Source organism: Anser anser (genome assembly GCF_964211835.1).
Source record: "Anser anser genome assembly, chromosome: 1".
NCBI classification, from domain to species: Eukaryota; Metazoa; Chordata; class Aves; order Anseriformes; family Anatidae; genus Anser; species Anser anser.
In genome coordinates, this window is record NC_139720.1 from 182,529,371 (window position 1) to 182,545,270 (window position 15,900).

A 15,900-nucleotide genomic window follows, 5' to 3' on the forward strand; every position below is an offset into this window, starting at 1 on the left:
ACAGGTGTCACAGGCACTTTGTTCTTATCACTTTTTAATTTTTTTCCCATTCTTCCATTGCGGTTGGTAATGTTTACATCAGAAGCTGCTTTTCCTCTGACAGCATTTATACTCCTTTTCTTCATCTATCTTGTTTAGGGAGTGGAATATCACACAGTTGCAGGTACTCTTTATTTTTCTTTTGAGGGTCAAGTTAAGAATAGTTATATATCTGTTGTTGGTGGATAACAGGGTAGTTTGCACCAGCTAAGGGCTGTTGGCCTATACCATTGCTCTCTTGACTATTTGCCATCCTTCTTCATCTTTCCTCTCTATTGCTCTTCAGCTGGGCAGCATTTCCTAGGCATGAGGCCTCATTTCCTAGGCCTCATTTCCATGAGGCAAACATAGGGATACAGCTACCTAGAATCTTTTTAATTAAACATCTCTTTCTGCTCAAATGAGTCTCCATAAGTGTACACAGAAAACAACATCATACAGCCCAAGGCTTGGGAGGTATCGCTTTTCCAAACCACAGCTCCACAAGAAAACGTGTTAAACAGAACCCTAATTTGAAGTAAGGTCCCAGCCCTGATAACTGCCTCTCTGGGTACCAGGGTAAGCCCAGGTTATTGGACTATTGGTACAGTCAGTTCCTGTACCTGAGCTCTCCATTGTCAAGTTAAGCCTCTCTTATAGGTTGCTACTCCCATTTCTTGTCACTTTTGTTAGAATCCTGTGTCATGTAGAGCAGGGCAGGCAGAAAAGCTGTGTGTGTGCTCCCTGGGCCTGACACATGGTACCACTCTGTCCCGAGATGTTGCTGGTGGAGTATGGCTGTCAGATGGTAACACCTCCAGAGGGAATAAAATTTGAAGTCCAAGGTCAGATCCTAACTTTTACCTATTTTTATTCCTGAGAAATACATATACATGCCTTTATGTGTGTATTTGAAGAGTGTGCTAATGTGTGTGAGAATAAGGAAGAGAAGGTGGAGATGGAGAAAAAGATTTTATTTGTTGTTCTTATCTCATTTCCTATAACAAAAGTTGCTGTTTTCTTCTCTCCTTGCTGCAGCTGCATGGCCATTCCAGTGTCTACAGTAATAACGTGATAGTGTTACTAGCAAATGTAAAGCTCAATTGCTGTAAACAGTGATTAAAAGATTGTTGCACAGAAAAAGGTGATTTTGTGCACAGCTAGTTCAAATGTATGCACATTTTTCCTAGCCATGTGCTAGCAAAATAAGCACACGTTTAGGAGCCATTTTCAATTAATGTTAGCTTGCTTTTATGCCTGCACATTTCACGTTCCATTAACTGTCAGTACCTTGTATGAAAATTTGTCGACATAAAAGTTCTTCTTTTCCCCCATATGAAATGAAAAGCTAATGAAGATATACTACAGAGACAAATAAGTAAGTAAGTTCTTCTATAAAAATTTGTAAGTTTACTGAAAATATTTGTAATTGAGAAACTGGCATCTAAGTGAAAAAGTTACTGATAGTAATCACGAAAATCAGAGTAGGACAGACAGCTTTACAAAATGGGTGTCTAAAGAACCAAAGAACTATCCCACTGAAACAAACCCCTCAAAATAAGGAGGGGAAGTCTTACAGCTTAAGTGGTTTGTGGTCGTGAGCGAGCAGCAGGTGGCCAGGAGGTGTGAGGCTCGTGGTTTCTCAAGAACAGGATAAGTCAGAGTACAGCAGATATGACAGCAGCTGTGTTAGCAATGAGAAGCTTGGCTGGACCTCCTGGAGCAGCATGCAGCTTGAAAATACAGGCACCTATATGTAGGTGCCTAACAAGATCCCTGTCCTAAGTACCTTTGTGTACTATCCTACTAGTCAATATGTGCTGGAAAGCTACTCATCTCTCCCTGATGCAGACACCCAAATCTGGTCAGCTGAATCACCCTGAGGACTCTACTGACTATAGTAACCAGTGACTTGAAGAAGTAGCCCCAGCACATAAGGATGCCCTAGGACATCTTGGTTTATCTCCAGCTGCAGATCTGGTGTCATTCCTGCCAGTCCTACGTGGGTGCCTTGGATGTGCAGGAGTATTTTAAGTGACAATAAACATTTGCATTGTGGCAATTAAAATGAGGTGCTAATATCAAGAACAGCAGTTCTCAGTCAGTTTTTTCTGTCCATAAAATATTTTCATGCACTCTTCATTTTCTTAGTGCCTCGGAAACTTTAGAATAAATATTTTCATATCTACATGCAGAATATCTTTGGGATTATACTGACACCACATCATGATGCACACCTAGCAGCCTTGCATCTACATTGGTATCCAGCTCTGCTAACTGTTGTTTTTGTTGTTTTTCTATCTTTCACCCTTGATTCACTTGTTTAATCCTAATTCATCTTGATCATGATAATGAAAACATGGTCATCTAGAAAGAGGCACACTCAGACATTCACACTGATGGTTCAGTCTCATGGAGGCAGTGGCTGAGATATTCCACTCTTTGTCTTTTCAGTAACAATTGTAAAGGGTACCAGAATATAGCAGCTACCATCTTTGAGGGGAATAAGGAGAAATGGCATGAAAAACAAAGGCAATTTATTATTTGAGGGAAATTTGTGGAAATACCATTATCCTCCAGCATGTGGTGTGTATTTTTCACTCTAGTGTATGTTTCAACAATTTTAAAATATCCAAATAAATTATTAAAAACTTCAATTTATTACTTAAATTATACCCATTAATAGGTTCCATATTTCAATATTTTTCGTTTTCTGAAATCAGTTCATTAAGTTCTTCATACAAACAATGGAAATTAACTTTAATTTGAAGCTCTGCCAGAGATTATTAATATTGAGCAGGATTCTGCAATCTGTCCAGTGTTTTTACATAAAGAAAATACCAGAGTTGCATGTGAGTTAAACTGAATGTAATATGATTTTTAATAATGTAGTCCTTCAGCCATATGGTTTAAAAAAATGAAATAACCAAGATTAGAAGGTAGAATACTACCTATTTTCTAATACAAGATTCCTGAAATAGGTATAAATAGCTCATAAAATTGCTCACTACATGACATTTTTATACATCTATATATATTTATCATCTAGCATTTTGTCAAGTTTCAACCTTTCAGTAATGCTTATGAGTTCCTAAATACATCAATGCATTTCTTTTTCTTTCCCCCCAAAAAAGAGGAATAGATCAAATTAAGGTATTTTTGTTTCCTCAATTCAAACATAAGCTCATTGAATGTAATTTAATATATGTCCCCGAATAAAATCCCATTCCACTTTTTTCTGCTTCGCAGTTTCAACAAGGAATTCTCAAACGACTTGTAGGAACTTATAACAGAAAACCATTCTCTTTCAGATGCAAGCTATAAAAAAAGCCATGGAGCAGGCTACCCGACAGCATTTCCCTGCTTCAGACTGATAGAGTGTAAAATCGTCAGTAGTTTTGAGACCTGGAAGATAGAGAAAATTATCAAAATTGTTGCTGTACGGCCCTCAGGATTATCTGTTGATTTATCGTTCAAATCCTTTGCTGTATTGTATTGACAAGGGCGATGACCAAGGAGCTTTCTTTCTCCTTTTTCATCCATCTGTGGTCAGAATGGTGTATCCCAAAGTCAACATTAGCATTACAGCACTCTGTTGTCACAAATGATGCATTGTCAAATTCCAGCTACTTGACTGCAGTACACGTTTTGCATCTGTAAGCATTACTTACAGATTTAGTGGTGTCTTGAAAATAATGGATTATTCCCCTTTCAGCCATGCAGTAACAAACACTTTATCAAAAGCATTCTTATATCTTCATGGTTTGATTCATCAGTGGCCACAGAAAAGTGCAATTTTCTACATTGGCTTTAAAGTCTTCCCCAATTGAAAAGTAAGTTAATATTTTGTGAATGATGCCTGAAGCTATTGTTTAGGGAAGATAAAATATTTTAACTATTATAAATCTTGGAATAACACTATTCATTTTGCTGTCAAAGTAGAGTGATCTGCATTTAAAAAAAAAAAAAGTATGTGGTAGGGTGCTGCAGAGGCCATTTCTTTTCTGAGGAAGAAATATTTCAGAGGTTTTCTTTCTCTCATGATAGAATTATTATGATCATTTACATGTTTACAAGCAATTGAGAAAATGTGTCTCCGTGAAGTACAGTAAGTCTTATGAGAACTATTGCTTTCTCTGATGAACCATGAAAAGTCATTTTTGTACTCACTCCAGGAATACTCAGTTCTGTTTCATTTTTGGGACTGTGTCTTGATTTGTTGATAAAATATTATTACCATAACTGCTTCATCTCTACTGCATCATCAGCTACATAAAGGCTTATTGTGATCAACTACTTCTAGACCACTAATGCTCCGATTCCTGCTTGGATGTAATCAGTCACCATAGCCTGAAGCCACAAAGTGTTGGGCTAATAGACAATTTTTGTGATACAACCAGTAGTTAGCTTTGCTCTTGGTAAACATTTTTGGATAAAATCCTCTTCAGATATGAAAATATTCTGTGTGCAGTATAACCCCAGCTGCAGTTATTCTCTTTTTCATTGCAGTGGCAGGTGGAATAATTTCTGTAAACAATGTAAAAGGAAGTTCTACATCCTTTGTTTTTAAATGTGCTCTGCAGATGTAAACAGATGCCTTAGATCCTGTCCACAGGCCCTTCCTTCAGATACCAGAGTGGCTTGGGGGATGAGAGCTGTCTTCAGGAAAACACAGTTCCATTGCAGTTGTACAAAGTCCATATGTTGCAATACTTCCCTCAGCTCTTCCCAAATTTTTGATGGCTTTCTTGCTTTGCCAGCAAGATTCTGAGGCACTTTCCGACTTTTTTCTTCTTCATAGCATCTTCCATCCCGTTCTTTCTGAAACACCTACCTTTAGGTTAAATGTGAAGGGAACATATTTATTTCTCTTCCTATCTCCAGGTTCCACTTTGGCCGAGGACAGGTTATGCTCAGTGTACAGAGCCCCATGGTGCTGGAGTCCTTCTCTTCTCGTAAACTGAAGAAGGTGGGTGAAAATATCCAGAGATTTCTGGTAAGACACCTGCCAAGGAATTCTGGCTTCTACTTAAGTAAGGCTTAATCCAGGATTCAAAGCCTTACCTTGCATACACTCTATGAAATCTTTGCAATAAAATTTGCTAGTAGGACAAAGTAGGACAAGTGTTGTTTTTTATACAAGCATTCCTTCACCATTCTAGAAGTTTCTCGCTTGTGCACAACCTGCCCAAGTTGTAAGTAAAGGGCAGTTATATACATAAATGCCATACAACATTTAAAAGTTTACAAAATAAATTCTCATCTCTCTCTCTATATATATTTTTTAGTTTCAAGTGTGAATTTCAGAGCAGGAGTAGAACAACAAAGATTTTTATTTTGGAGTCTCTCAGGTTATTTTTCATTAAAAAGCTAGATATTTTTGAGCCTGAATTCTACGATGAAAACAGCATTTAATCAGTAGCTACATGACTCTGTGTTGGTCTCACCAGGTTTGGTGATTGATTCAATCTACTTTTCACTCATACAAGAAAGGAAAGCATCTCCTGAAATAAGGGCTCACTAGCCATCTTCCTACTGCCTATAACAATCTTTCATCTACCTTTACATTTTTAACAGCTGTAGCAGGTTGCAGAGGTACTCGGCTGTAAGAGAATTGAGTTTTTTTTATGCTCTGAAGCTAAATTCTGCAGCTCAGATTACTTGTTCATTAGCATTCAGCAGTATGAGAGACCCTGCAACATCACTGCCAGAATGCCTGATACAATGGAGACAATCATGGGGGACCTCAATGTTTTTAACTTGCATATTTATCATCTAGCTGAAAACTTTACTACCTGCAAATATTTGACTATTTTAAGCAGTGATGCTCATGAAGGCTTTTAAAAGACATACCTAGTAACAAAGGCAAGGAATTTAAAGCCAAGATTGGGATAGGTGAAAATTAAGAACACAAAACCAAAGAAACTATTTGTGTCAAGCAAAAATTTGCAGCAGTAAAATCTGAGGGAGGAGAGTCATCTCACAATACACATTCTGTTAACTCGTCACTTAAGATAACTGCAACAATTTTACAGCTGTTAGTAGAGAGAAAAATGTAGTAATAATAGCAGCACTGATTAAATGGTGATATACTTTCTAGCTATAATGAAATTTGTTTGCAAACAAAATTAAATTAAACAAAATAACTCTGTGGCACTATCAAAACAGAAAGTTAGAAAAAAGTTCAGAAAGTAAAGAATTGTTTATCGAATCCACATCCATTTACTGTCATTTCATCTATGTTGTATGTGGGGAAAAATGATCATCATTACAAGGCCACAAAAAAAAAGAAAAAGTCATATTGTGGTTGATATGTAATCACTATTCTCTCCTCTCTGCAAGGAATATCATTACACTGTGTGGGATGAATCAGATCACAACAGGAGAAAAAATAGCACATAGGGTTAGAAGTAGACAGTATCATGATGGATACAGAGAATTAATCAGAAAACCAAGATAGTTCAGGTGGTTATAAATTTAACATTATTTTTTTTTTTTTTTTTAAGAAGAAGAAATAGCCCGAAAGAAATCTCTGTCTTCATGGACTTAGTAATCTCCTCTGCAGGAGCAGGTTAGCATGAGGAGCTTTCAGTGGTCCAGTCAGCCCAGTGATCTAGCACTCCTAGTGATGTATCAGCAGCTGGTCAGAGAAGACTGTACATATTCCATACTACATATTCCACAGGTAGGACCCAGTGGAAATATGTATAGTATGGCCAGATCACCAAGACCAGGCTCAGTGTCCCATTTCTTAGAGTCTTCTAGAGATCACAGGAGTTGCTTGGCAATGTAATAAAGCAATACTCCAATGTTCTTTCTTGTTTTGGCACTTTGCCAACAGTATTTTTTTTTTCCTAAGGATTTCAAGCTTTAGTGGGGAGTTTGTGATTTTCAACAGTTTATAATTCAGCCAAGGTTAAATGGAATTTGATGGGACAAAGTATTTCTTTAGCCTGAGGGCTTTCTCCCTGCTGAATTTCGAGAGTTATTCTGCGAAGTGCAGGAATGAATTAGATCAGCTTTAAAAAGCAACAAGAGTCTTGCTAGAATGGGATGTGTTAGCTTCTCTTACGGGGGTTGCTACCAGCTCACTTGCAAAGAGACTGGTGCAAAGAGACTGGAAACTGGTGGTCAATTTTTTTAAGGTCCTCTTTTGATCTGTGGGTATTGCGATGCATCCCTACAATATGGAATCCCAATGTAAAAAGAGCACTTCCCAGCAGAAGGAAAACTTGGTATCCCAGCCTCTCTGTTTATCTCCCAGAAGTTGTACCACACACAAGAATCTATACAGTCCACAAGAGAAACAAGGAAATGTTGTTCTGAAGCCTAGCTGGGGTTGGGAAGGGAGGTAGGGTGGGCTTTTTGACTCATTTTGGCAAAAATAATACAAAAATCATCTTCATTAAGTGTTAATACCACAGTTGATTTGTCCAGTCTAGTTGTGTAGGGTGATTCATTTCACATGTTTAGTATGCCTAAATAATCTAGGTTCTCTTTTCAGTCAACAGAAATAGGCACCTTTAGGGGACAGTACATCTTACAATATGTCCATGTACACTAAGATGCGATGAATTAGACCGTGTCAATGCTATTTCTCTCTGTTAATTGTGAAGGGGAAGTTGCTCTCAGGTGGTCATCTACAAAACAAACATCAGCACTAGGTCAGAGGACTTCCCCCAGGGTGTGAGCCAGCACAAATTAAGATGAGGTGTAAGGTTATGTCCCTTCACTTTAGTCAAGATGGTCCATAATGCCAGGGGCCTGGGAGCAGCAAATCTGTCAGACCTCATAGAGGTGGGAAACATAAGGGCTTCCACTTGCCCCAGGTCATTGACAGCATGAAGGACTGGGACCCTGCTGAAACTGCTTTAGCCTTGGGCTGTTTGAGCTCATACCCAGAACACTAACCGGGGGCCTAGGATATGTTTTGACAAGAGAGAAACCATGGCAAAACTTAAATATTTCAGGGTGTCTGTTTCTTGGGGCTATTAAAAAAAAAAAAAAAAAAATCAGTTCTTTGACTTTTCTGCAAGACACCTATCTAAAGTCCCAGGGGAATCTGCAGAACAAAGATCCTAGCTGTTGTCTCCCTCTGTTAAGTGTGTCATCTTCACGGAGAAGAGAAGGCTTGATGGCTATCCTGACCGTTAGGCTTGGTTCTCAATAAAGTGACAGATTTTATTGTCTTTCCTTGCTCTCTGGCAAAGGGCTCTTACACTTGTAAAAGGGATGAAGCCCAGGGCTTGTCAACAAAGGGCCGCAAGACATGGTGGACAGACATCTACTTCTGGTTGTGTCTACCAAAGTTTGTACCTTCCCCATCAACTTCTTACGTCTTCTTACATCTTCTCATCACTACCTTATATGCAGCAGCAGAATGCTTGGCATGGGTATGCTGAAAGAGTCCGATGGGCAAAGAATAAAATTGCTGTCCTTTGTTAAATCTGGTGACGTGAGCTAGGGAGTAGCTTTGCCGGCAGATGTGAAGCAGCAGAAGGAGGGTTATGAACAGCTGGAGGAAAGATCCTAAGCAGTCTTCCGTGCCACAGGCACAGCTGTCTGCTGAATGCACATCTGACAAAGAAATATTGGCAAAATCATATCACTATTGCTCCAAGTCAGGTCAGCTGGATTTCAAAGTATACACTCTGGGATTTACTTTAGTCTAAGAGTAATATGGACAAATCTCTTTTTCTTTTCATGCCTGGCTAATGAAAAACTTAATTTCTTATCTGGCAGGTCAATTGGATGAACTGTTTATTTCTGACTTTATTCATATTTAATTGTTTCTCTTAGGATAGTTACTATTGGAGAAAGCTAGTGAATTTTCTGTTACTCGAGGAGACAGGTGCTGCTGAAAAGTGTACCTTTGACACAGTGTGATGTGCTAACAGAGGAGAGCATCTCTAGCTGGTTCCACAGCCAGATAAACTGGAAATGTATTTGTAAATGATTTCAGGGTAATACTGGTTTCAGAGCTCTGGAAGAGCTACATATATTGTTTAGTGTGTTGGCTCAGCAGTGATTGTTGTGACTGACTGTGACAACATACAGGAATGTATTTAAAGCAGTTGTTTACATGAAAATATCTCAAAAAAATAAAAATAATAAAAAAATGAAACATAAAGGAGTCGTAAGTCCCAATCCATCTCCAGCAGAGTTTTTTTCCACATTGTTCAGCTTTTCCTTTTAGAACATCACTGATTTCTAGTATTTGAGGATACATGACTTTTAGCTTTTTGTAATGCCTCTGTTTGGATATCTGTAGGTCATATTTTGGTCATAAGACTGCATTATATTATAAACAGCTATATTATAAATGGCTAATAATACTCCTGTCATATTCACTGAAAAGGAATCAGAAAGCAATTAAATATCTTATCTGCACTTACTTTGAAAAAAGATTTTCTTCCAGCTCATCTTATTTGTATAGAACTTTTAAGATTCTTGTACCATGAATTAAATATTCCACACATAAACAGACACCACTAAAAAATAACTCAAAATGCATGCAGACATTTATGCCCTATGTCTTTTTTCTTTCCTTTGTTGGGAATTACAGTAGTAGCCTGTCCTTTTACGAAGCATCTGACTATCTCTTCTTTCTCATATATTACATATTACTATTCACTGAACCATCTGTAATTTCATAATGCTTTCTATTAAATCATTTTTCTTTATCCACTGTTTCTATTAACAGTTCAACAATTCATCTTGCATGGTATTTCTCCCACATAATTATAATATATCTGACAGGACTAAATTGAAGGCTTAATAACTTCTCATTTTGTTTACTTAGAGGATATTAATGACGCTAGATCTCTAACAATCAGTAGCCTTCTCTATGATAGCCTTCATTTACCTTTGAATACCCTTTTCTGAACAATTATATATGAAAGCATTTTCAGTATTAATAGTGTGCTATAACATCCTAATACTTCAAAGATATGGTTAGTAGCTTCTTTTTGGGACATCATAGTAATGTAAATCAACACCACAATGCACGTTCTGGTCACTTTATCTGGTTTCTCTTTTATCTTAGGATTAAAATGAATGGCAGGACTTTATACTTACAAGCTAAAGCTCCTGCCTAGAGAAATTCTAGGCTTTGCTCAGGTATCTCTCATTTAAGTGCCCAGTCCCTACCTATCTGCCTTCTCTTGTAAGCTCCACCGTGACGTATGATTTTGGAAGGATCACTTAACCTCTCCTTAGCAGGAAGCTAACCAGGAATATGTCTGAGCCTTCCTCAGCTCTGTCAGTAGATTTCATTGCTTGAAGATGTAAACTGCCTGCTACTATACAGTTTCTCAGAAAAGCAATGTTCATTGCTAATGTGGGTATAAGTATGTATCTTCCTGTGGTTTACAGTGCTACAAAGTTTACCTCCTTTATCTGGTCAGTAGTATGAACTCTATTCTATCTGACCTGGTGAAAACCAGTGAAATATGATATATATTCTTGTCCTTTGATCTAAATCAAATACTAAGTATGACATTGATCTACTCCTGGTTAAAAAGAAACCATACTGACACTAGCTCCCCTCACAGCTTTCTGTAATTTGTGGGATTTCTTTCAGTACATCATGGTCCTTTACAGTAGACAAACACTTCCTGGAATTAGTTTGTTCCATAGTACAGAAGGATCATGAACTTCTGTAGTAAATTTTTGCACTGTGGTAGCAGAGAAGATACCTAAGGATTTGGGAGCAACTATCTCTGCGTGTTAGATTTTTCAGAATAAAGAAGATGAAATGTTTTTGGAGATGCTGTTGGTAACAGGATGTAAATTGTCAGGGACCATCTGCTGTGAAATTGATAGACCATGATTCAGACAAATATCATTTAGAGATTTCCTAGCAACATATAAGAAATTCTGTAGAAGCTTAGCTTCTTTTTTCTTTGCTTTCCTTCCTCAGTGGTCACCTTTTCTTACTAAATTTTTAGTGAACTTTTATTTAAATTCCCGTTTATGCAAAAAGGAAGGCAATGCAATACTGACCTTTTAGTTTAAAAATACTAATATTATTTTGTTCTGTATAAGACATAAGTAAGCTCAAAATATCTATTCCAAACATAGTATTGCAATAACAAATTTAATTATATGCAATTATACATATATATATATGAGTTTTTAGATGTTTATTAAAAGGTATCCCTTTTTTGTGAATTGCAGAGATGTTTTGATGAACCTGATATTTAAGAACAAGTTTGTGATTCTAGACTAGTTCCCATGTACTCAGTGCTGGCGAGATACACCTGGAGTGCTGGGTCCAGTCATGGGTTCCCCCATGCAAGAGGGACATGGATGTGCTGGAGAGAGCACAGTGAAGGACTCACCAGAGCATCTGACATATGAGGAGAGGCTGAGAGATCTGGGACTGTTCAGTCTGGAGAAAAGGAGGCTCAGGGGGATCTTATCCATGTGGATAAACACCTGATGGGAAGGAATGAAGAAGACAGAGCTAGACTTTTCTCGATGGTACCCAGTGAATGGAAAACAGGCAATGGTCATGAACTGAAAGACAGATTTTATTTTATTTTTTGATTGTGAAAGCAGCTGAACACAGGAACAGGTTGCCCAGAGAGGCTGTAAAGTCTCCATCCCTGGAGATATTCAAAACGCAGATGGATACTATCCTGAGCAACCTGCTCTAATTTGCCCTGCTCTGAGCAGAGAGCTGCACTCAGTGATCTCCAGAGGTGCTTGCCAAGCTCAGGTGCTCTGAGATTCTGTAATGCTTAAACTTATCTTCTTCTTTGGTTTTATCCAAGCACTCTAATCGTGCTTATTACACTCATCTAGAAATGAACTGAACAAAGGGTTTTGAAAAGTGTCCATTCATTTGTGGAAATATTTGAAGGTTTTTTGGCTAGTTATTTGGAGAGAATCTAGGAGAGCATTTGCTATATGACCTCCAGCTTGGTGCTATGACAGTCTTTAATAAACTCAGCCATGCTCAGTTGATGTTCTCCACTCCATATGTTGATGTGTAGTTGCAGAGGTACCAAAAAGGTGTGCAGAACCGGGTAACGTGGGGCTTGCAGCCAATCTTACCTGATGCCTGCGCAAATTTCTACGATTGTCTAGGGAATCTGGGAGGACTTCCCATACACACACTTGCACATCATATTCAAGGGCCAGATACGTTCACTAGCTGTCCCAAAGGCACCAAGTGGATCCAAGCTCCAAACTGTACCATTGGTCCAGCCCTGTGTCTGTGCTGGCTCCGCAAGCTGGTGTCCTATCTGCATAGGTCCTTGTTCCCTTGGCCTCCTCAGTAATGCCCCTTTGAAAGACCAAATCTCACTTGTCTGTCACTTGGCTTCGCCACCTCAAGAGCAACATTACTGGTTAATTCCAACACTTGTTTGGAATTAAACAGTTAAAAAGACAATTCTAGAAAGATATTTTACCAAACTGTATTTTACTTTCTATGATTGTATCCAAAGCTGGTCTGATTCAGCATTACAGTACTTTATTTAAATCCTTACTTCCTTTTTTTTTTTTTTTTCCAAAATGCAAGAACAATCAGTTGAATTAAAAAACAAAACAAAACAAAACAAAAAACATTTAATTTATTAATCTTGCTGTCATGTTACAATTGGTTTCAAATTTATTTTACCTAACCAGACTAGTACAAGGAATTTGGATCTAATATTAAGGTAAGTAACAATCACAGTGGCAGTGAATAAGTTTCCTATTTGTTTTTGTGTTTGTGCACTAGACTGCAGCCCAAGTCCCAGTCAATTTGGCTGAGTGCTCAGTTTTAATCACATCCCGTTTGTGGGGCACAACACTGCTGAGGTACATTGGCTTGAACATATACTTGTTTCTGTGTTAGCTTTGGTACTTTCCTCCTTCAAATATTCACTGATGGGGAATAGATGAGAATATAATACAATCTGGCACGTGTAGGTTGAAGCAAAATAATCAATTAATCAGTATGAAGTGATAAATTAATCTGTATGAAGTGATAATTTTCTCAGAAAGATTCAGAAGTAGTAAATAAAGCTTAATAGTTCCTTGAGTTATTACAGCCAGAGCTGAGGGGGAAGCCTATTTTCACAACCCAGTTTTAAGGACTAGCCATCTTAACGAATGCCAGTTCTTCAGCTTGCAGAAATCTTACTTATAGACCAGAAATCCATGGGCTTGGGTTTAACACAGAGACTAAGGCTCCATTACTGAACAGTAATGATGCAAATCCTCCTCCAAAGAGCCACTACAGTGTGCAGTATATTCTGAATGTCCCAGTTATAGGAACTGCCTGATCCATCCAGAGAAGGAAAAGCAAGAGTGACTTTAAGGATTGGATCTCCCTCTACTTTCCTCCCACCATTTGTTTTCCCCTGTTGGTGGGCATTCAACCTCCACAAGAACTGGAAGGAAAACTTCCTGCCTGGACAAAGGTTAATGTATCTTGTGTGCCCACAAAATGGGCCTACACATCCTTATCTGACCAACAATGCCATTCTGATCAGGGAAGGAGAGATCCTCTTCCTTCCTGGGGTTAGAATAATATTATCTCAGAGACCTGTAGGTGTGCTTATGGTAATCATCCCTGAGTTCAATGCCATCCTCTGGCAGGTGTGTTGGACTTGCCTGCCTGTGGTAGGATTCAGCACAGGCAGACTGCCAACATCACCTTCCCAACCCCCTCTTGGTTCCTCTCTTGTCCATAAGGAGAGAAAACACATCTGCAGATAAAGCCCTATTAAAGCTCTAATTTGATAAGGAGTATTGTGTAGATAGCTGTACTGTGAGTAGAGGGTTTGATATATACCTGAGAGTCCTTGCAGATAACTTCAAAGCTGACTCTAATAATCAGTGTAGTTATGTGTTTAACGACCACTCTGTGGGTTGTTGTTTTATTAAAAAAAAAAATAATCAAGGAGTAAAAAGAGCCAGAAACAAAATTCATATCACACAAATTAAAGCTGCCTGTATTCCTGCCAGCAAAATTTATATCTGTTGAGATGTGAACAGGCAGCTAAGTCCAATTTGAGTGAAATTGGAAGCTGTAAGAATTGAAAACATCATTTATATTCCCTATCACGGAGGTATGGCTACCTCTAAATACAAATACATATGCAAATACTTTAAAGCAGGGCTTACATATATGGTTGAAATCTCTGTCTGAGCAAGAATTCAGATAGTTGCATAATTTATCCACAAAATAAGTCAGGCACCGGAGCTTTTGCAAATATATGTGCTTCTAGCATTTCAATATGGGCTCTATTTTATTTATTTTTTTTATCTGTCCCAGCCAGCTTCCCTTGTGCATAGAGTAACATTTGATCACATGATTTCATATTAAATGGTTTACACAAGAACATTTGCATTTGCCTTGAAGAAACAATGATTTTGTGGCTGTATTGAGAACTGTGGCTGTAGTGATGATGACAGGCATAGGTACCTGCTCCAAAACCTAAGCACAAGATACCAATTAAGCCATTCTTATCTAGTGCTGTGGCCTCTGACAATGAAGGTGTGGAAAGAAATAGGTGCTACCTATGTTCAGATCCCTTTTTTGTGTGCCTTGCTTTGGTGTCCCAACAGCCATCTCTCACTCTTTGCACAGGGAGACTGGATTTTGGAGCGATAGAGGTCTGGAGATTTTTTCTGAATTAACATGCCAGAGTATGTGGTGTCATGTGGCCAAGTCCTGTGTCACTTGAAAAAGGACAAGGGGACAGGACTTTAGACCTCGATGAAGAGCCATATATTTTGACAGGCATATACATTCATCCTTTCCCCTGCAAATACAGTATGACAGCACCACAAACCAATTTTTGATACTGATACTTAATTAATACTTAAATCAATTTCTGCCATTGATTTAGCACTACTTGGGGATGAATTGAAGTCAGATGAAGCTATGGAAAATCAGATAAAATTTTCATTTTTATTATGTTTTGTTGACATAATTTGAACAAAGAGAACCTGAAGGCTCTCAGTCAATGCATGTTGGTGTATTCTTCATTAATATGACCCATACCAGGTGAACTCCTTTAAAACATGGGGAAATCATTGTATCTAGTTTAGCCTGGACTGTAGGAGGTACTTAGGTTCTGCATGAGACCAGTGGGTAAGGTCGGAAAGAAGAAGAACACTAGGTGAAAGTTAATTTTTCTGTTGTGAAGTGCATTGCTACCTGTCTGGTGGTAAGAAGAAGGGGTTCCTGCATCCTGAGATCATGACATTTCTGGTTTACCTAGGTGGCACACCAGGACTAGCCAAACTATGCTTAGAAAGAGGAAAGCTCAAGATTTCTGATGGACAGGGCTGTAGTGCGGTTGTGACCGATGTGCACAAATGAGTAAATGAACAATGCTGGGCCCATAATGAAGTATTGTGTGTGTGTGCCTGGGCTCGTCTCAGCCAGACTGAAGAACTGGGGATTCAAAGCCAGCTTTTGACAATTTCTTCTGTTTTTACTAGCCCTCACTTTGCAGTGTTGGTGAGACTGATTTTAAACAAGCAGACACAAATACTCTATTTTAATAGACTATTTCTCAACTATACCAAAAACTTCACACATTTTAATGAACTACAGTGTGTGTGGATATATCTCTACAGTCAAGGAAAGAAGACAAGGTGGGCAGGAGGAAATGCTACTCTCTATTGATGGAACAACTAGTTTCAGTTTGTACTTAACTGTAAAAAAGTCATTCATTTGACATTAGCTCTAGAGATACACAAGTTTTCAGCATTATGCCCTGCACTGCTGATAAAAATCTCCACATGATCTAAATGTAGTGATCCAGGACAGGTCTTTCCAATAATTAAACAGCATTGCTATGTGCAACAAAATGAGTCACTAGTCCAGTGGGTCAGGCTTTTTCATGCTTTTCCACAGTGTCCCCATTCAAGGGT